Here is a 20,909-nt window from a genome sequence, read left to right on the forward strand (position 1 = left end):
ATGCAGTCAGAAATTCCCCCTGCTCAGGTTAAACAATACCCCATCTCCCCTGAAGGCCAGAGAGGACTAACAGCTGTGATCCAGGGACTCATGGAAGAAGGCGTACTAGAACCATGCATGTCACCACATAATACACCAATGTTAGCTGTCAAGAAGGCTGACGGAACCTATGAATTGGTGCAGGATTTGAGGGAAATTAACAAACAATTTCCAGATAGCCAATAGTATCAAATCCATATCCTCTTCTTAGTCAAACTCCACAAGAGCATGCATGGTTCTCAGTAACAGATTTGAAGGATGCCTTCTGGGCCCGTCCATTAGAGGTGGGGAGCAGGAATTTGTTTGCCTTTGAACGGGAAGACCCACACTGCAAATGTAAACAACAACACAGGTGGACCTGCCTCCCACAGGGATTCACAGAGTCCCCTAACCTATTTGGACGAGCCTTAGAGGATCCTTTAAAATCCTCTGTACCTGGGGAAGAAATACAAATTCTACAATATGTGGATGACCTGCTAATATCAGGCAAAGATCAAGAACAAGTCAAACAGGCCAGTATAAGTTTACTAAACTTTCTGGGAGATAAAGAATTAAAAGGATCAAAGAAAAACCTCCAATTTGTAGAAGAAGAGATAAAGTACCTGGGACATCTAATTGGAAAAGGGTAGAAAAAGCTCAGTCCTGAAAGAGTTGTGGGGATCCTGTCAATTCCACCACCCAAGACTAAAAAAGATGTAAGAAAGCTAATAGGTCTAATGGGCTCTTGTATATTATGGATTGATCAGTATACTCAAGCTGTAAAATTTTTGTATGAAAAATTAACAAGGACAGAACCTGTAGTCTGGACTCTGGAGGATACCGAACGGTTCCAAGACTTAAAGGCTCAATTGACAAAAACCCCAGTTTTGAGTCTGCCTAATTGAAGAAAACCATTTGATCTGTTTGTTAATGTTAATGAATGGATAACATATGGAGTGATAACCCAAGGCTGGGGGGGAAGCAGGAAGCTGGTGGCTTATCTGTCAAAATTATTGGATGTGGTTGCAAGAGGGTGGCCAGCCTGTATTCAAGCTGTGGCAGCCACAGCTACCTTATTAGAAGACACTCCAAATCCTACATTAAATGGAAGGATTTCAGTACACACATCCCATTATTTGAGGACAGTGTTAAGCCAAAAACTCCTCAGTGGCTAACACACAGCTGAATCCTGAGGTATGAAATAACCCTGATGAATGTCAAGAATCTAGAGATTGTTACCTCAAAAGGTTGAAATCCTGCTCAATTCTTAACCGGGGAACCAAAAATGGAAAATTTAGAGCATAATTGTATAGAGCTAATTGAGATGCAAACAAATGTAAGAGAAGAGCTAGAAGAAGACCCCTTACCATATGGAAGGATCCAGTATATAGATGGATCCTCCCAAACAGTAATGGGAAAATGGGCATCAGGATATGCCATTATTGAAGCAGAGGAAAACAAAGAAAAAGGGAAATTACCCTCAAATTGCTCTGCACAAACTGCGAGGTATATGCCCTAAAGAGAGGTTTTGATTTATTAGATGATATAGGGACAATCTACGTGGATTCTCAATATGCCTTTGGGATAGCTCATACCTTTGGAAAAATCTGACCAGAGAGGGCATACCTTAACTCAAAGGGGAAAAATCTGGCACATGAAAGTCTGATAGGGAAGCACTTGAATCCCTCAGAGGACCAAAAGAAATTGCCACAATCCATATTAAAGGCTACTAAAAAGGGGATACCCCTGAAATCCAAGGAAACAAATTAGCAGACTGGGCAGCCAAAAAAGCAGCCTTTGAAATGCTGGACTCAGTCATAGTCCTAAGGGTAAAAAAAGACCACGGGAAAATAAAGGAAGAGGGGGTTCCAGTTTTCAAGGACAAGGAGCTAAAAGAAATAGAGCAAATGGGAGCAGTAAAAACAGGGGATGGAAAGTGCTGGACCCCAGATGGATGATAAATATTCAACTGAATAATAACCAGGAAAGTGATGGAAGAGATACACCAATTAACTCACTGGGGAACACAATGAATATATGATCATTTCCTGAAATATTGCATGGGGACAGGAATATATGAAATGGCCAGATCCATCACAGGAGAATGTCTAACCTGCCAAAAAGTCAACAAAAAGGTAATGTGAAAAACAACTCCAGGAGGGAGGAAATTAGCCATAAGACCTTTCCAGAGTATTCAGGTTGATTTTACTGAATTTACTCCAGCCCCAGGGTATAAACACCTATTGGTCATACTTAACCACCTAACCCACTACGTTGAAGTGTTCCCCACAAGAAACTCAAACTGTGACAAAAGTTCTCTTGGAAGAAATTCTTCTGAGATATGGGCTAGTAAATCTTATTGATTTGGACTGTGGCCCCACTTTACATCCAGTGTTCTGCAACAAGTCATCAGGGCCCTGGGAATAAAGTGGGAGTTACACACCCCTTGGCACTCTCAGAGTTCTGGGAAGGTCTAGAGGGTGAATCAAACCTTAAAGCATATCTTAACAAAATTGGTCTTAGAAACCCAATAGAACTGGGTCAAATGTTTACATCTAGCCCTATTACAAATAAGAACAAGAGCCAGAACAGATCTAGGGGTCTCTCCTTATGAAATGCTGCTTGGGCTGCCTTTCTTGCTTACCCTGTACAGTCCCAGGGAACATCTAGAAGGGGGCATGACAATGCAAAAATACTTAGAAACAGTAACAGCAACCCTGGAAGAACTAAGGGAAAAGGGACACCTTCCCCAAACTTCCCCACTGAACTGTAAAATACGTAGTATTAACCCAGGAGACTGGGTATTGATTAAATCATGGAAAACCTCTCCACTCACTGCTCGCTTTGAGGGCCCCTTCCAGGTGCTGCTTACAACAAACACCGCAGGAAGAGCAAAGGAGCGGGGGTGGACACATGCAAGTCCAGTGAAGGGTCCAGTACAACCCCCAAATGAGGCAAGCAAATGGACTATAGGCAGCAGAGACAATAAAGACTTGAAATTGGTCCTGAGGAAAACAGCAAAAGAAGCGCAACCCTGAACACAACCCCCCACGGGAAGCATCTACATTGTTATCCTTAAATCCTTAAAGTTTGTTAATGTTTGTTATAGTACAAGGTCAAGTTTTGTTCAGCTAAGAATGACTATCAAAATAAGATCTCAGTTTCCGGTACTGTTCCATAGAGCACTCTCCTTGCAACCCTAATTGGGACCAAATTGAAGAAAGGGAGTCAGTACAATAAAGGTCATGGCAGAATGTCTCCAGAAGAAGGGAAAACCAGAAGTGGGAGGCAAGACTGGATTGGGAACTACCTCCAGGAAATACTCTCTGGGCACCGAGAAAACCCCTGTGGTTCGAGAGGTGAGGAGGCCAGCCCGTACCAGACTCCCACTCGTAGCAATGCTACTACTCACCCACTTTGGAGGAAGTGGAGGAAACACTTGTGAGAAGTGTTACTGTCCCTTGTATAGAGGAGATACAGTACGTGTACTCATCAGAGTACACACAGACATGAATCCCAAATGCATCGATCACTCCCAGTTAACAACCTGTAAAGAAGAAAATAAACTATATGGGCTGGCTAAAAATATTGCAAACCCAAGCCAGAGGATGTCAGGAGAGTGCCCTGTGAAAGAAAGATGGGTATGCTTTGAACAAGGAAGTGAAACCAACTCAGAGGATACATTCAAAGAGAAAGAAGTGCAATTGAAAAGACAAAGGGATAGAGAGGGAAAAATATACAGAAAGAATCTTTTTTATCAATATGGTACAAAAGAATTTAATTTGATTCATTGTTGAGTGTGCAGGGGGACACACTTAAGTGAAATTTGGCCATGGGACAGTATCAGTTTAGGTCCCCTAGACATTTTTAAATGGATTACATCAAGAAAAAGCACAGTGGTACCCAAAAGAAGGGAAGGTGAGTGGAAGCTTAAATCAACAACAACAGGGGAAGATTTCAATAACATTAAAAAGTGTGTGCTGGATTGGCACGGCTAACAAATCAGCCATGGCATTGCCTTCTGCTAAAAAATCTGGAAGAGAAGAATGTGAGCGAATGTGCATTACAAAGTAAGGCTCTTGTCGAATGGAAAGAAGTAGGATTAACTTTTTAAGCAAACCGTATAACTGATCATCAGAAACTTCTTTCAGCAGACATCCTTCTGCTCTTTCCACCACACCTGCAACCACCACCACCACACCTGTAAATTGAATCCGTTACTAAATTAAAAGGAAATGTGAATTTTGAAAAGACCCGTACAACTGCTGCTAGCTCTGTAATCTGTGCAGAACCATCTACTTCCTCAATATCTGATTCCCATTTTTTTGTCTCTGAATTTTGCCAAGCAATCACAGACCTTTTAGACTTCCCAGAACCGTCTGTAAAAAATGTGATTGCCTCGAGGGGTGCATTACTTCTTAAAGGCTTATGAATTAATTTTAAAGATGAACTTAATAGCTCATGTTTGGGACAATTGACTGAAATTTTTCCTGCAAAATTTTCCAAAGCAAATTGCATAACTTCTGAATTTTGAATTAACCATTCTAAATAGATGGATGTGACAGGCAGGAAGATTTCTGCAAAATCTTTTCCTGCAAGGGAAAGCATTCGAGATCTAGCCTTGATAATCAATTGTGAAATAATTTCAGGGCAAGTTGTTATAGTTTTACCCAATTGACGAGACAGGAAAACCCACTCTAAGATTATCAGATGGTCCTTCTTCTCTAGATCCCACTGGAATATCAAACCATGAAGCTGTGGACTCTCTCCTAAAACTGCAAACAAAAAAGACAGGTTAGGATTATACCGATGAGCCTGACGTGACTGGATGGCTGTCATCACTTTGTCTTAAAGCATTTTGAGCTTCTTTGTTGAATTCTCACGGTGAGTTTAAGGCTGTGTCTCCTCTCAACAAGTCTGCCAGAGGAGCCAAGTCCTGATTTGAAAGGCCTAGTAGTGGATGAAGCCAGTTCAGAGTCCCCACGAGCTGCTGCACTTCATTCAGTGTCTTTGGATTTGTCCTTACCTGGAGTGGCTGCGGGGTTACCGTTTGTTCTGTCATCCTGTATCCTAAATATTTCCAGGGAGGAAGTGTCTGTATTTTTTCTTTTGCTACAGTGAGTCCTGCTTTCTCCACTGCTGAGATGACCTGATCTGTTGTCTCCTGCATTGATGCTTGGTCCTTGGCTGCTACTAAAATATCTTCCATGTAATGTAATATGAGAGAATTTGGATATTGTGCACGAACTGAGGAAAGTATTTTTGCAACATACCACTGGCATATACTCGGGGAATTTCTCATTCCTTCTGGTAGAGAAAGCCAATGATATCTTTTCAAGGGTGCTTGCTGATTTATGGATGGGATGGAAAATGCAAATCTTGGTGCATCATCTGGATGCAAAGGAATATTGAAAAAACAGTCTTTTAAATCAATAACACTTAACTTCCAATCTTTTGGAATCATAACAGGAGAGGGTAAACCTGGTTGTAAAGAACCCATTTCTTGAATCACTTGATTAACTTTTCTGAGATCCTGCAACAACCTCCACTTCCCACTGTTTGGCTTTTTGATTTCATAAACTGGGGTGTTCCAGGGACTAGTAGTTGGAGTTAAGTGACCTTTGTTCAACTGTTCCTGTACCAACTGCTCTAAAGCAGCAAGTTTCTCTTTGGGTAAGGGCCACTGGCTGACCCAAATGGGTGTATTAGATGTCCATGTCAGTTTTAAAGTGTTATGTCCATCAACAGCTTTTGTTAAAATCCAGTTTCTAACCTCAGACCCCATTGCGACAAAATGCCCCGGCCCCAAAGGACAAAATCAGCTCCTACAACGAATGGTCTTGTGGTGGCAACACGACCTGCAGGCCCCTCAAATGTGCCTGAGTGGGAGCTTCGAGAGCTCTCACAGTGACCACCAATAGCTGCCAGCTGATGCAGCGCAGGCACCGTGGCCCAGTCCTGTGGCCATTCCGGTGCCAGATGCCGTCTGCTCCGGGATCTGTCAGGCCACTGAGGGTGATGGCTGCCCGAGGGGCTGCAGCACACAGGTGAGCTGAGGCCGCCCGCGGCTGATGAGCCTGGTCCAGGCCATGGCAGCTGTGCTGTTCTGGGACTCTGGTAGGAGGAAAGCTTGTGCTGTGGTCAGTCCTTTGGGTAAAAAGCATGGAGGGTCTGGACACAAAGCTAACGCTGTAATTTCCTGTGAACAGGTGACAGACAGCACAGCTGGAATGACATAAAAACCTTCTGCATGGGATCTGCTCACTCCCACGATGAGGAACTGACGTGGTTGTGGTTCAGGCCCCAGCTGTCCTGTGGGCACTGTGTGAGCAATGGCATTGGTCAGCACCACTGGCTGGGCTGGGGACAGCTCCAGTCTGGTACCTGGGGACATTGTGGTCGGCAGTCCTGCACAGACGTGCTGCAGCTCTGACCCTGGTGGCCTGTGGTGCTCTCTGCCCCTGGTGCAGGGTTCCTGTGTCATGGCAGCCACTGCCCCGTGCCGGGCTGCACGTTTCCCGGCAGATGGCACGGACAGCCCTGTGCTGGGTGACAGCTGTTAGCACGTGACAGAAACCTCTGCATCCACTGTTTCTGGGCAGTGGCCTTCTGCGGGCCCCAGGACATCCCCTTTGAAATGACCTCTCTGGCCACACGAATGGCACGTGTCCCTTGGAGTCTGCTGGTTTTCAATTGCACCTCTGAATGCTCTTAGAGCCTCTGCTAGGGCTTGTGTTTGCATTTCTGCTGCTTTTTCCTGCTGCTTTGGGGTGTTTTCCTGAGCTGCTGTGATGGCACTGGCCAGCACCTCTGCCTGCATGGCTGCTGCAGGCTCAGGGGTGCCCAGGCGGTTCAAGCATCCACGAGCTGGGTCAGGCTGGGCTCAGGATCCTGTGGCAATGCACCTAATACTTTTTTGCAGCTCGGGTTTGCATTAGAAATTGCGAGCCATTTTAATAACTCTTGTCTGGCTCGGTCTATTGGAATTTGCTTTTCTAATGCCATTTTTAAACGGCCCAAAAACTTAATATAAGGCTCATCTATGCCCTGTTTTATTTCTGTGAAATCTAGTTCTGGTTTGTTGCCATCAGGAACCTGTAACAAAGCTGTTTTTGTTGCTTCTTTGATATCCTGTAATACTTGTTTATTGAGAGTTCGGGCTTGTGTTTGAGGATCTGTATGAGCTCCTTCACCTGAGAGCTGATCTATAGTCAAATTTGCAGAGGCTGGAGTTCCTGCATAACCTCCTAAAAGGTCATTTAACAAACATTTCCATGCCAGTTCCCACAGAGAAAATTCTCTTGGGGACAGCAGGGATGTGCAAAGCTGCTTTAAATCGTGTGGAGTAAATACATTTGCTGTAAAGGTGGCTTGTAAAAGACTTCTGAAATATGCAGAATTGCTACCATACAAACGAGAGGCTTTGCAAATCTCTTTTAACTCAGCAAAACTGATCTGCTGCCAGCTCCCTCTTGGTGCAGGACCTGCTGTGCACCTCACAGGAAAAACTTTTAACTTCGATGCAATTTCCCACTCTCCTTCCTGAACTGCATCCTTTCTTATCCTCTGCCAGGTATCTGTGAGTCCTCGTGTGTTAAACTCTTCCTTAGATTATTTGGAATTACATTGTGGAGCATAGGAACAATTCATTTTTTGTTCTGGCAAGGTTTCTGACATGGGCGCCGCCATCTTGGACAGGGTGACTTCCGGGCATCACTTCCGGTTCCCACGCCCGGCAGGGAGGGGGCGTGCCCTCCGGGCTGTGGGCGGGGAGCAGGGGCGGGGACACTGCCTGGGCTCCGCCCACAAAAGGGGCGTGTCCCTGCTCTGATGGGCAGGAGCTCAGGGAGGAGCCACGCAGGGACTGCTGGGAGCCCGGGGAGGAGGGCGAGCCACGCCCATGAAGGGCGGGGCTGGGCGGGGCCATCATGGCGTCTGCCATGAGCTCCTCTGTTCTCAGAGTGGGCACAATCGGCTCGGCTTTTTTCCATTGTACTGCCAAAATTCACCGATTTTGAGCACCAAAGGGAGCTTTTCAGAGGGAATACAGAGGACTTAGGTATGGCAGGGATTGTGAAAGATGTGGTTTGCAGAGGAGCCTGGCCAGGGCTGGTCTGCTCCCCTCTCTCCCAGGACGGGGGTGGGGAAGGGGGAGGGCGGCTGGCCTGGCCACCTCCCAGCCGCTCCTCCGGGGTTTCTGGTTCTCGACTGGGATAAGGGAAGGCTTCTGGGTCCCCTCAGAACTCCTCTTTCTCCTCTCCTCCTGGTCCTGCTGTTGCTGCCTGCATTCTGCCTTGTCCCTGATCTTTGCTTGCTTGTGTGCATTCTTTGCTTGCTTTGCACTTTCCATTGTTACAAATTTTAACACCGTCCTGAATATTGGACGCAGCTTTAAGTTGGACTTCTTATTCTTTTCCATGTTATATAATTTCAGTCCAACCGAATCCCGGAATTCTGGATCGAGTTTCTGAGATATGTCTGAGTTTGGGAACTCTGTTAAGACCCATTTTACAAGCTTTTTAAACTGTTTGTTGTCAAACTGAATATCTTGAATTTCTAACTTATAAATGAAATATGAAAAAAAAATCCTGCTCAGCTAAAGACAACCGATTTCCCATGGTGGCACTCACCAAAGTTTTCCAGTTGTGCTTCTTGGTATGAAATTCCTTCCAGGTCCTGGGTCACAACAGTGACAAATCAGCTGAGCTGAGCGGCAGAGTCCTCTGAGGCTGCGGTGCTGCTCCAGTCCCATCTCTGATTACAGCCTCCTCTTCACCAGTATGAGGCTTTGATTCGAGATTCCCTCTCAATCTCAAATGCCTTCTTCTGGGTTTTCTATTTTAAAGGGACAAAAAACTCAGGTGCAGGCCTGCTCCCTCAAAAACACAAATACCAAGGAAAAATGTCCTATTTTGATTGAGGTAATCAAAAAATCCCTAGACCATCTTCCTCAATAGGAGAAATACTGTCCGGGCGCCACGTGCTGGGTTCTTTTTTCTCGGGCCGGGTGTTATAAACCTTCAAAAGGGAACCCAGCACACCCAAGGATAGCTCAGCTATTACCTTTGGAGGCAAATAATGAGCAGGATGGCTTCTGCTACAGTGTTAGAAACAAAAAAGGTTTAATAAAAGGCAAAATAACAAACAGAAAAATCCGATGCAGGTACAGCAATCTGCCACTGGTAGAAACACCTTCACAAAAGCCCTTTGGTTCTTTTGTCCTCCCCTTTTCTACCTGATGGGTCAGGCGGGACTTTTTGGCTTCTATCCAGTTAGGTGACCCAGAGTTTTTACTGAAGCCTCTGGGGTCCTTTGAGGTGGCTTGTCACCTGATCGTTGGGAGAAACTTCTGGGATTCTTTCCTTTTTTGGGGGATAAAGGTTAGCTTTGCCACTCTGTAATTAGGGGGCACTCTCCTACATTCCTACATCCAAGGATGTTTCACAGGGCCTGAAAAGAGTCTGGAGTGTGACCAGGAGCCAGCCCAGAGCTCCCCAGGCTGCTGTGCAGCTTTGGCTTTATCCATTCACGTCCGACTCCCACAAACTTACCTGAGCCCCTTGCAGTGCCCAGTTCCCTGAGGCAGAAGGGGACTCCAGCACACCATGGAAATGGGTCTGATCTCTGCTCCCTTCTAGATGAGGTGTCTGGGAAGGCTTCTCCATTAGCTTGGCTGCATAAAGTGTTGGTCCTATCTGAGCCACCGTCAGGTATGTTCTCAGTGTGCCACCAAGGAATAATTGTTGTGAACCTGGCAGGAATCAGGTGACAGAAGCTTCTGTGGCTGTTGTGTTCCAGGTGTGTCTGCAGGGAGGACTTGTCCAGCTGCTTTGCTGATTCCTACACAAAAGCCCAGCTCCCATGGCAGAGGTGAGTAGTGTGTCCCTGATGACCCCACAGGCTGAGCCCTGCTTTTGTGGGATCCGTTCCTGGGAAATGGAACTCTGTTGCTCTAAGGTCCTCCGAGGGGAAAGAACAAAGCTACAGGACACCAGAAACACCATGAGCCATCCAAAAACATGAGGCAAATGCTGAAAGAATTGCTGCAGGGAGGAGGACAAGGTGGGTGCATTTCCCTCATGCTTCCCCTGGGACTCAGCAGCTGGGGCCTTTGCCTGCACACCTGGACACGCCGTGCCCGACACAGCGGGAAGGGATCCATGACAGCCTTGCTGCCCCGCTGCTGCTTTCACGCCCTGCAGGGCTGTTTCCCAGCCTGGCCTGGCGGCAGCTTCTGCCCAGCCTCTGCAGGAAGGCATTTGGCATCAGCTGACAGGGAGCCCAAACTGCACCACGGGCCTGAGATTCCCTGAAATTTCATAGTCTCCAGGATGATCACTAAGGGCGGGTGTTATCATGAAAGTGGACCCTGGCCTACCCAGAAAATTGTGTGGATTCCTGATCCTTAACCATGACTTTCACAAGTACTGGCTGCTGAAGATGCCACCTCCCCAATGGGGAACAGCCACACCTGATCCAGCCGTCCCTCTTCCCTTCTGCAGAAGTGGATGGAGAGGCTGGGCAGAAGGCGGTGTTTCCTGAAGGAAGCAGTGGTTCCATGCCAGCATCTGCTGTAGGACTGGAGGCGATGCCAGGCACAGTCACAGGAGGTAATTGCTGTGCGTCTGGGCCTGAGCCATGCTGAGACTTGAGCTGCTGTCTCTGCTGCCTGGAAGTGAGGGCACAACCCAGGGGAATTATCCCGAGCAGGCTCAGGGCACTTGGGTACTGAGCAGTCCTGCTGGGGTCCCTGTGTGGGAGACGTCCCGAAACCTGGGAGTGACTGCAAGGGTTGCCCATGGTGGGGAAAGGACAGAGGGGCAGAGCAAGGCTCCAGCGTGTTCTTAGTGGGCCTGGCTGGGTCCCTTTGGGCTGTTGGAGCTGTCCCAGCAGATGGAGGAAGGGCGGCTGGGAGGACAGGCAGGAGGGAGTTTGCGAGGGATACTTGCAGCACTGCCTGCTGCAGTTCTCCTCAGCGATTCAAGGAGCATTTTCCTTGTGCGACAGAGAATCCCCACGGGCCCTGGGCTGCTCCAGGCACCTCTCCAGGGATGTTGCACAGGGCCTGCAAAGAGGATAGGGATTGACCAGGAGCCTGCCCAGAGCTCCCCAGGCCCCTGAGCAGCTTTGGCCTTGTCCATTCACATCTGGCTCCCATGGCCTTACCTGACCTACATGCAGTGCCCAGTTCCCTGAGGCAGAAGGGGATCCCAGCACATCATGGAAATGGTTCTGATCCTTGCAAACTTCTAGGTTGGGATCAAGACATGGATTATCTGGGAAAGCTGCTGGATTATGGCTTGAGACTCATGGGAAATCCTGGAGGCAACTGCTCAATGTACCTTTCCTCAGAGAATCAACAGTGACCAGGTGTCAAGAGCTCATACATTTGACCTTTCACTTAAGATCATCTGAAGGTTGATGGAATATGGATAATTTGCTCTGCTCCCTTCTGGAGCCCTGAGGGCTCCCACAGGATCGCTGTCAGTGGGAGGAAGGAGCATTTAGTTGTCAATCTTCCTCCTGTGTGCAATGCCCATATGTCCTTCCATGTGCTCTGTGCAGCCACAGAGAAGAGCAGAGAGGGAAGGGGCCGGGCCCAGGGCTGTGCCCTGGGGCTGAGCCTTGTGGGCAGCCTGAGGATCTCCTGCAGTGCCACAGGAGCTCTTCTGTCCTGCCTTTCTTTGCAGCTGAACCTGCTGGTGAAGGTGGTGCAGCTTCCCAAACCATGTCCAGGACTGAGCCTCTGGGAGATGCTGAGGGTAGGTCAAGGCCTTTCCCCTGGGAGAGCTGCCAGCTCAGAGCCCAAAGCGGGGCCAGGGGGGCATCGCTGCAGGTGCCAGCACAGAACCATGCACGTGTGTGCCCTCGCCCTGCGCCATCCCCTCCCTGCTCCTGTGGCTCAGGCATGGCAGCTCTTTGGAAACAGGAGAGCCCTGACCCTGCCATGAAAGCCAAGACATCTTCTGAAACCTATCCTCATGTTTAACGCACATGACATCCTGAAGATGCCAGCGCCCAAATCAGGAACTCTTCCATCTAATCCAACTGTCTTTTTCCTGTCTGAAGTGATGGACCAAACATCTGTGCAGAAGGAAGCACATCCTGGAGGAAGCATTTCCCCATGGACAGCCCCTGCTGCAGGAAGGAAGGCGATGCCAGACACGGGCACAGGCACAGCAGGTAATTGCTGTGCCGGGCTCAGCCCTGGCCGGGGCTGTGTGGCAGCAGCTCTTCCCCCAGGGCCTGCCCTTGCCCGGCCCGGCAGCAGCCAAAGCTGGAGGCGCCTCGGCTTCCAGGCCTCTGGAACTCGTTCAGAGCCCCGGGGAAACGGGACTGGTGCAGCAACGTCCCTGGCGCTGCAGCTGCTGCGGAGCTGGCCCTGAGTGCCCAGAGGCCCAAGGCACAGGAGCAGCCCCGAGCGGGAGCCCTGCTGCCAGCCCAGGGCCAGAGCCAGCCCTGGCTCCCGACTGGGCAGGGGCTGCGCTGGGTCCTGACAGGGCCTGAGCCTGTCCCCTGGGGCTGGGGGAGCTGTCACGGGGCAGGGAGGGCCAGGGCTGGCAGTGGCTGCTCAGGGATGGCTTTGGCCCGTGTCCCTGGCAGCAGCCACTGCCCAAGCAGCTGCGCTGCCCCCGGGCTCTCCTCCCGGCCTGCTGGGCTTTGTTGGCTGGCACAGCCTGTGCCAAGGGCCGGCAAGGTGCCTGCAGGCCCCAGCTCTGGGGGAAACAGAGAACGTCCTGCCCGTATCCACCGTGCTGCCAGCTCAGCAGTGCAGCACAGCACGGGCTCACGCTCCCCACGGATCTCGTAGAGGTTCACAGCAAGACAGGAACACATGCCCTGATTCCACTTTGATGAATCCCAATGATTTTCTGCTTGCAGGACGGGCACAAGCAGTGCATGATAGGTATAGCAGAGCCTCTGTTCACTGTGTCACTTGCCATAGCCTCTTTCACAGTTGTATCTTTCCCCCTTCATATGTCCTGCCAAACACCTAAGGGAGAACTGAACCTCTAATTGCATCGCACATCTCCATGCCCATGCCCGATGTCCCTGTGCCAGCTGCTTTAGCAGCTTGTTGCCGTGCAGATGCTGCCTCCAGCCAGACAAGGTCCTCTCCCCCTGAAGGCACTGGCCCTGCTCTCTGGCCCCTACTGAAGGTGGGCAGGGCTTGGCCCAGCTCTTCTCTTGCAATACAGAGATGGAGCTGTCACCCCAGTGTGCGGGTGGTAGCAGCAGCAAAGCCCAGCCAGGATCAGCACTGGCTGAGCTGCGTGCCCAGGGGCAGCTGGGGATGGGCACGGTGTGGGCAGGCAGGAGCCAGGCAGGGGCTGCTGTGACCAGTGGCGAGTCCCCGGGGAGGATGGGGCAGCCCATGCTGAGCGTCCCTGGGCTGAGGGACATTTCCTTCCCTGGGACCATCTGGGCCTGGACCTCCTCCATTGGCATGCCCGGGAAAAGAGGGAAGCCATCAAGAGCCTGTGAGTTACGCAGGGATGGGCTGCAGCTTCCTCCCTCCTTGGTTAGCGGGCGAATTAAGAGAGGCCTCTAGGGTTTGTGGCAAACAGGAGTGGGCAAACAGGGCCGTGGCATGTCTCTGAGGGACAATTCACGAGGCAGTGTGCACAGGCAGGGCAAGCAGGCAGGGTTGCAGGTTTTCTTCTTAGGAAGGTTTACTGTGTGTTGTTTGCAGTGTTTCTGTGGTTTTGGGGTTTCTGGCAGTAGTGGTTTTTACGCAATCGAAAACTTTAGTTAGTACAAGTGCATGTAACTAGATGGAACCCTCCAAAAAGGATGTGTCTGTCCTGACCCATTCCTATGCAGAGTGTTTGAGCTTAGCAGTGGTTTCAGGGGGCAGTGAGGAGAAAAGCTGCCTGCAGTGTGAACAGGTGAATGATCTCCTTTCACTGGTGGCCGAGCTTAGGGAGGAAGTTTAAAGACTAATGAGTATCTGGGAAAGTGAAAGGGAAATAGATTGGTGGAGTTCAGCCCTTCCATCCTTACGGGAGGCCCAGCAAGAGTCACAGGACTCCTATGCCGCACACTGTCAGGCAAGAGAAGGACACCTGGTAGATGAAGGGGAGTGGAAATGGTCCCTGAATGGGAAGGTTATGATAAAAATTCCTCCCGACCCCCATCCCCTAGCCAGGGGCCACTTCAGAAAAGGTATGAGCCCCTGGATCTAGAGAGTTAGCCAAATGATTAAGAAGAAAATTATCTGCCCAGAGAGCCTCCCAATTATGATTAATCTGTAACATGGATTGCCATCTCTAACATCAAAAAGGAAAGAATGGTAATCGTGGTGGGTGACTCCCTTCTGAGGGGAACAGAGGGCCCCATGTCAACCGGACCCACCCCACAGAGAGGTCTGCTGCCTCCCTGGGGCCCAGGTGCAGGATATTCCTCAGGGACTTCCTGGGCTGATTCAGTCCTCTGATTATTATTCACTGTTGAAACTCCAGGCTGGCAGTGATGAGATTGAGAAGAGGAGTGTCAGGACCATTGAAAGGGACTTCAGGCCACAGGGACAAGTGGTTCATAGAACAGGGACACAGGTAGTCTTTTCCTCAGTCCCTCTGGTGGCTGAGAAAAATGGTGAAAGCAATAGGAGAGCTCATATCACCAACAAGTTGCTCAAGGTCTGGAGTCCCTGGCAGAATTTTGGATTCTTTGATCATGGCGCAGCTTTTATGGCACCTGGCCTGCTGGAACCAGATGGGCTCCATCTCTCTGTTAAGGGCAGAAGGTTTTTAGCTGATGAGCTTGCAGAACTTGTTGAGAGGGCTTTAAAGTAGGTTTGAAGAGGGAACGGGATGCAGCTGGGCTGTCTGGAAGCAGGCCCAAGGGTGGTAAGCCTGAGTTAGGGATGAAATCAGCAGCCCAGCTGAGGTGCATGGATACCAGTGCACACAGCATGGGTAACAAACAGCAAGAGCTGGAGGCCATGGTCCAGCAGCAGAGCTGTGATGTCATTGCCATCACAGAAACGTGGTGGCATGCCTCACATGGCTGGAGCACTACACTGGATGGCTACAAGCTCTTCAGGAGAGACAGGAAAGGGAGAAGAGGTGGAGACGTGGCTTTTTTTTATATTAGAGAGGCTTTGGACACCATGGATATTGAAACTAATGATGATGAAGTGGAATGCCTATGGGTGAGAATTAGGGGGAAGGCCAACAAGGCTGACATCCTACTGGGAGTCTGTTATCATCCACCCAACCAGGAAGAAGTGGTGGACAACTCATTCTACAAACAGCTAGAGGATGTTTCAGGATCATCAGCCCTTGTTCTTGTAGGTGACTTCAACTTGCCAGACATCTGCTGGGAACTTAATACAACAGAAAAAAAGCATCCCAGGAAATTTGTAGAGAGTGTGGAGGACAACTGTTGGTTGCAGCTGGTGGGTGAGCCCAGCAGGGAGGGACTATGTTAGATCTGCTGTTTGCAGATAGAGGTGGGCTGGGGGGACATGTGGTGGCTGGAGCCCGCTTGGGGCACAGTGATCATGAAATGATAGAATTTGTTGCATTGCAAGCTGATCTGTAGTCAACATTAATCAAGTTCTAAGAAGCAGTCCAGCTCAGCTCCCATGAACTAGCCTCTGTGTCTGACTGACAGAAGCTCACATGCAGTGGGAACTCTCCTAGGATGCAGACATTGTCTTGGTTCAGAGTCTGGGGGCACACAGATAGACCAATGAGCTGTCTCGGCCCAGGAGATTTGAATGGGTTATAAAAGAACACTCCGGACAATAAACAAGGCTGTTTTTCTGAGGAAACACGAGTGGTCTGTTGTATGTTATGTCTCAGACAGGGGAACACCAATGTATCAAGAATTCTTGGTATTTTGTGAAAACAGGAGGAACATCAATAAGACTTTTACACATGACTTTCAGAGGGCAGACTTTGGCCTGTTTAGGAGACTTCTTCAGAGAGTTCCTTGGCAAGCAGCCCTTAAAAACCAAGGAGTCCAGGAAAGGTGGGCATGCTTCAAAACAGAGATCTTGAGGGCACAGGAGCAGTCTGTCCCTGGGTGCCAAAGGATGAGTCAATGAGGCAAACGCCCAGCCTGGATGGGCAAGGAGGTTTTGGAGGAATTTAGGAATAAAAAGAGGATGTGTCATCTTTGGAAGGAGGGTCAAGTCTCTCAGGAAGTTTTTAAAGGAGCTGCTAGAGCACGTAGGAAAAAAAAATTAGGGAGGCCAAAGCTCAGTTTGAAATTTAAATGGCGACTTCTGTAAGGGATAATAAAAAAATGTATTTACAAATATATCACCGATAAAAGGAAGGGTAAGACCAACCTTTGTTCTTTGTTTGATGTGGGAGGGAACTTAGGAACTGCAGATGAGGACAAGGCAGAGGCGCTGAACACCTTCTTTGCCTCAGTCTTTAGTAGGAAGACGACTTGTCCTCAGGACAAGTGTCCTGCTGGGCTGGTAGATGGTGTCCGGGAGCAGAATGGGCCCCCTGTTAGCCAAGAGGAGGCAGCCAGAGAACTGCTGAGCTGCTTGGATGTTCCTAAATCTATGGGGCCAGATGGGATCCACCCCAGGGTGATGAGGGAGCTGGCAGATGAGCTGCTGAAGCCGCTCTCCATCATTTATCAGCAGTCCTGGCTCACTGGTGAGGATCCAGATGACCGGAAGCTTCCCAATGTGACGCCCATGTACAACAAGGGTGGGAAGGAGGATCCTGGTAATTATAGGCCAGTCAGTCTGACCTCAGTACCCAGTAAGGTGATGGAACAGTTTATACTGAGTGCCATCACACAGCACTTACAGGATGGCCAGGGTATCAGACCCAGCCAGCAGGGGTTTAGGAGGGGTAGGTCGTGTCCGACCAACCTGATCTCCTTTCATGAGCAAGTGACCTGCCTGGTGGATGCAGGAAAGGCTGTGGATGTGTCTATTTGGACTGCAGAAAGGCCTTTGCACTGTCTTCCACAGCACGCTCCTGGAAAAGCTGCAGCCCAGGGCCGGGAGAGGAACACTCTTTGCTGGACTCAGAACTGGCTGGATGGCTGGCCCAGAGAGGGGTGGTGAACGGTGCTGCACCCAGCTGGCAGCCAGTCACCAGAGGTGTCCCTCCGGGCTCTGTGCTGGGGCCAGCTCTGGTCAATGCTTTTATTGACAACATGGATGAGGGGATTGAGTCTTTCATTAGCAAATCTGCAGACAACACAAGCTGGGAGAGTGTGTTGATCTGTTGGAAGGTAGGAGGGCTCTGCAGGGAGAGCTGGAATGGTTGGAGCGATGGGCAGAGTCCAGTGGGATGAAGCTCAGTAGGTGCAAGTGCCCAGTGCTGCACTTTGGCCACAAGAAGCACCTGCAGTGTTCTAGGCTGGGGATAGTGTGGCTGGACAGTGGCCAGGCAGAAAGGGACCTGGGGGCACTGGTCACAGCCAGCTGAACATGAGCCAGCAGTGTGGCCTGGTGGCCAAGGAGGCCAATGGCTCATGGCCTGTGTCAGGAACAGCGTGGCCAGCAGGAGCAGGGAGGTCATTCTGTCCCTGTTCTTGGCACTGGTGAGGCCGCACCTCGAGTGCTGTGTCCAGTTCTGGGCCATCAGTTTGGGAAGGACATTGAGTCGCTCGAGCACATCCAGAGGGGGCAACGAGGATGGTGAGGGGCTGGGAGCACAAGCCCTGGTGAGGAATGACTGAGAGAGCTGGGGGTGTTTACCCTGGAGAAAAGGAGACTCCGAAGTGACCTTATCACTCCACAGCTCCCTGAAGGGTAGTTGTAGTCAGGTGGGGTTGGTTTCTTTCTCCAGACAGCACTGACAGAACCAGAGGACACAGTCTCAAGCTGCATCAAGGGAAATGTAGGTTGGATATCATGAAAATATTTTCCACAGAAAGAGTGATGAAATTCTGGAATGGCCTGCCAGGGGAGGTGGTGGAGACACCATCCCTGGATGGGTTTAAAAAAGACTGAATGTGTCACTTGGTGCCATGGTTTAGTTGTGGTGTTGGGACATGGGTTGGAGTGGATGATCTTGAAGGTCTCTTCCAACCTGGTCATTCTGTGAATTCTGTATGAATACTGAGCATCTGCAGGGACACAGCCTGACCAGCAATGTCAGCGGGTGAAAAATAAGTTTTGTGATGGCCCTTTGATGAAGCAAAACATTTACAATCAGGGCAGTCCATTCATAGAGATGGGGGCACACTCTGGGGGTACAGCTAAGGCCATGAGGTCACAGCAGGGCTCTGGGGTCACAGCAGGCTGAGCTCACAGCAGGCCCTGAGGTCACAGAGGTGCCAGAGGTGCCAGAGCCCCGTGGTTGCACAGCAGCACAAGGAGCCAGCAGTCAGTCCCTGAGCACAACTGTTGCGGCAGCAGCGGCGGTGGCAGCAGCGGTGCTGACATTGGGACAGCAGTGTCGGGACAGCGGTGGCAGCAAGAGCTGCGGGACTGGCAGAGGGCAAGGCACCATGGCCCTTGCTCTGCGCCTCCTGCTCCTGCTGCTCCTGGCCGTGGCCCTGCCTGCCAGGGCTGCCCAGGCTGCTCCGCTGCAAGCGCGGCGAGCAGGTGAGCCGGCAGCCTGGCTGCCCTTTCCCGGGACAGCGCTCCCTGCTCCCCGGGAAGCGCTGGGGATGGTTTTGCCCAGGGCTTTAGGGAGGGTTTCCTCTGTGGGAGGGAGAGTGTCCCAAGGGGCCCTGGGCAGCCCCATTTCCCTTTCCTCTCCCAGAATGTTACACAGGGCAGGGAAAGAGGGTGGAGAGTGGCCAGGAGCCTGCCCAGAGCTCCCCAGGCCCCTGTGCAGCTTTGGCCATGTCCATTCACAACTGGCTCCCATGGCCTTTCCTTTCCCATTTCCTGTACCCAGCTCCCTGAGGCAGAAGGGGATAAAACACAGCATGGAAATAGTTATGATCTCTGCTCCCTCTAGATTTGGATGGCAACATAAATTATTTGCAAGTACTGGTGAATGACACTTTAAAGATCTTGGAGAATGCTGGAGGCAAGTTCTGAATTTCTGTTTTATCTGATAGAATAATCAGTGTCAATGTGGCAGGATCTCATTCATGCCACTTTCCTCAAGGTTCTGTCAGGGTTGAAAGGCTGAAAAATTTGCTCTGCTCCCTTCTGGAGCCCTGAGGGATCCCACAGGATCGCTGTCAGTGGGAGGAAGGAGCATTTAGTTGTCAGTCTTCCTCCTGTGTGCAATGCCAGTGTGTCCTTCCATGTGCTCTGTGCAGCCACAGAGAAGAGCAGAGAGGGAAGGGGTCGGGCCCAGGGCTGTGCCTTGGGGCTGAGCCTTGTGGGCAGCCTGAGAATCTCCTGCAGTGCCACAGCAGCTCTTCTGTCCTCCCTTTCTTTGCAGCTGAACCTGCTGGTGAAGGTGGTGCAGCTTCCCAAGCCACGTCCAGGACGGAGCCTCTGGGAGATGCTGAGGGTAGGTCAAGGCCTTTCCCCTGGGAGAGCTGCCAGCTCAGAGCCCAAAGCTGGGCCAGGGGGGCAGCGTTGCAGGTGCCAGCACAGAACCATGCACGTGTGTGCCCTCGCCCTGCGCGATCCCCTCACTGCTCCTGCGTCTCAGTGGTGCCCGTGTAGATCAGCAGAGATGGCAGAAGCTTCTGTGGCTGTTGTGTTACAGGTGTGTCTGCAGGGAGGACTTCTCCAGCTCCTTTGCTGATTCCTACAGAGAAGCCTGCCTCCCATGGCAGGGGTGAGTAGTGTGTCCCTGCTGACCCCACAGGCTGATCCCTGCTTTTGTGGGATCTGTTCCGAGGAAATAGAAATATTCCTCTTATGGTCCCCTGAGAATGGAGAACAAACCCAGAAGGAACAGTAAGTCCCTGGAGGCATCCAAACACATGGAGAAGATGCCGAGTGATCTGGAATGATGCCATGGTGGATACATTTCCCTCATGCTTCCCCTGGGACTCAGCAGCCGGGGTTTTGGCTGCACATCTGGACACGCCGTGCCTGGCACAGCAGGAAGGGATCCATGGCAGCCTCTCTGTCCTGCTGCTGCTTTCACGCCCTGCAGGGCTGCTTCCCAGCTTGGCCTGGCTGCGGCTTCTGCCCAGCCTCTTCAGGAAGGCATTTGGCATCAGCTGACAGGCAGCTCAAACTGCACCACAGGCCATGCCCACCCTGAGATCCCCTGCGATTTTGCAGTCTCCAGGCTGATCACTAATGGCGGGTGTTTTGATGAAAGCAGGCCCTGTCCTACCTAGGATGTTTATGTCTTTGACAAGAATTGCCTCTTGAAGATGCCGCCTCTCCAGTGGGAATCGGTCTTACCTGATGAGCTGTTGCTTTTCCTTTCTCCACAAGTGGATGGAGAGGCTGTACAGAAGGCGGCGTTTCCCAAAGGAAGCACTGGCTCCATGCCAGCCTCGGCTGCAGGAAGAGAGGCGATGCCAGGCACAGGCATGGGAGGTAATTGCTGTGCCTCTGGACTTGAGACCTGCTGCGGTTTGAGCTGCCCTCTCTGCTGCCTGGCAGTGCAGGCACAGCCCAGACAAGACTGTCACAGCCCAGGGGAATTATCCCGAGCAGGCTCAGGGCACTCGGTACTGAGCAGTCCTGCTGGGGTCCCTGCGTGGGAGGCAGATCCTGAAACCTAGGAGCGACTGCATTCCCATGGTGGGGAATTGACAGAGCAGGACAGGAAGGCTCCAGTGTGTCCTGAGGGGCCTGCTTATGTCCTTTCCATTCAGGGAGGAATTTCAGGGGGAAGAGGAATAGAGGGAGAGAAGAAATGAGGGAGGGAGGGAGGGAGGGAGGGAGGGAGGGAGGGAGGGAGGGAGGGAGGGAGGGAGGGAGGGAGGGAGGGAGGGAGGGAGGGAGGGAGGGAGGGAGGGAGGGAGGGAGGGAGGGAGGGAGGGAGGGAGGGAGGGATGATTGTGGCAGTGCCTGCTGCATTTTTTCAATAGTG

At 50.8% G+C, this 20,909-nt stretch overlaps 1 protein-coding gene and 1 long non-coding RNA gene across 3 annotated transcripts in view; both read left to right on the plus strand.

Annotated features, from left to right (window-relative positions):
• The window catches only part of LOC135299814 (zinc finger protein 271-like), a 593,489-nt gene that overhangs the window by 342,091 nt on the left and 230,489 nt on the right, over positions 1-20,909 (plus strand). The window lies entirely within an intron of this gene.
• Positions 7,945-12,201, plus strand: LOC135298390 (uncharacterized). 2 transcript variants are annotated; one of them, XR_010360364.1, is made up of 6 exons: positions 7,945-8,077; positions 9,817-9,888; positions 9,976-10,080; positions 10,521-10,628; positions 11,709-11,780; positions 12,088-12,201. It is a non-coding gene; the product is annotated as an uncharacterized LOC135298390 (long non-coding RNA). The 2 variants fall into 2 exon arrangements; XR_010360365.1 differs by lacking the exons at positions 11,709-11,780; positions 12,088-12,201 and adding an exon at positions 11,272-11,646.

Source organism: Passer domesticus, chromosome 4 (genome assembly GCF_036417665.1).
Source record: "Passer domesticus isolate bPasDom1 chromosome 4, bPasDom1.hap1, whole genome shotgun sequence".
NCBI classification, from domain to species: Eukaryota; Metazoa; Chordata; class Aves; order Passeriformes; family Passeridae; genus Passer; species Passer domesticus.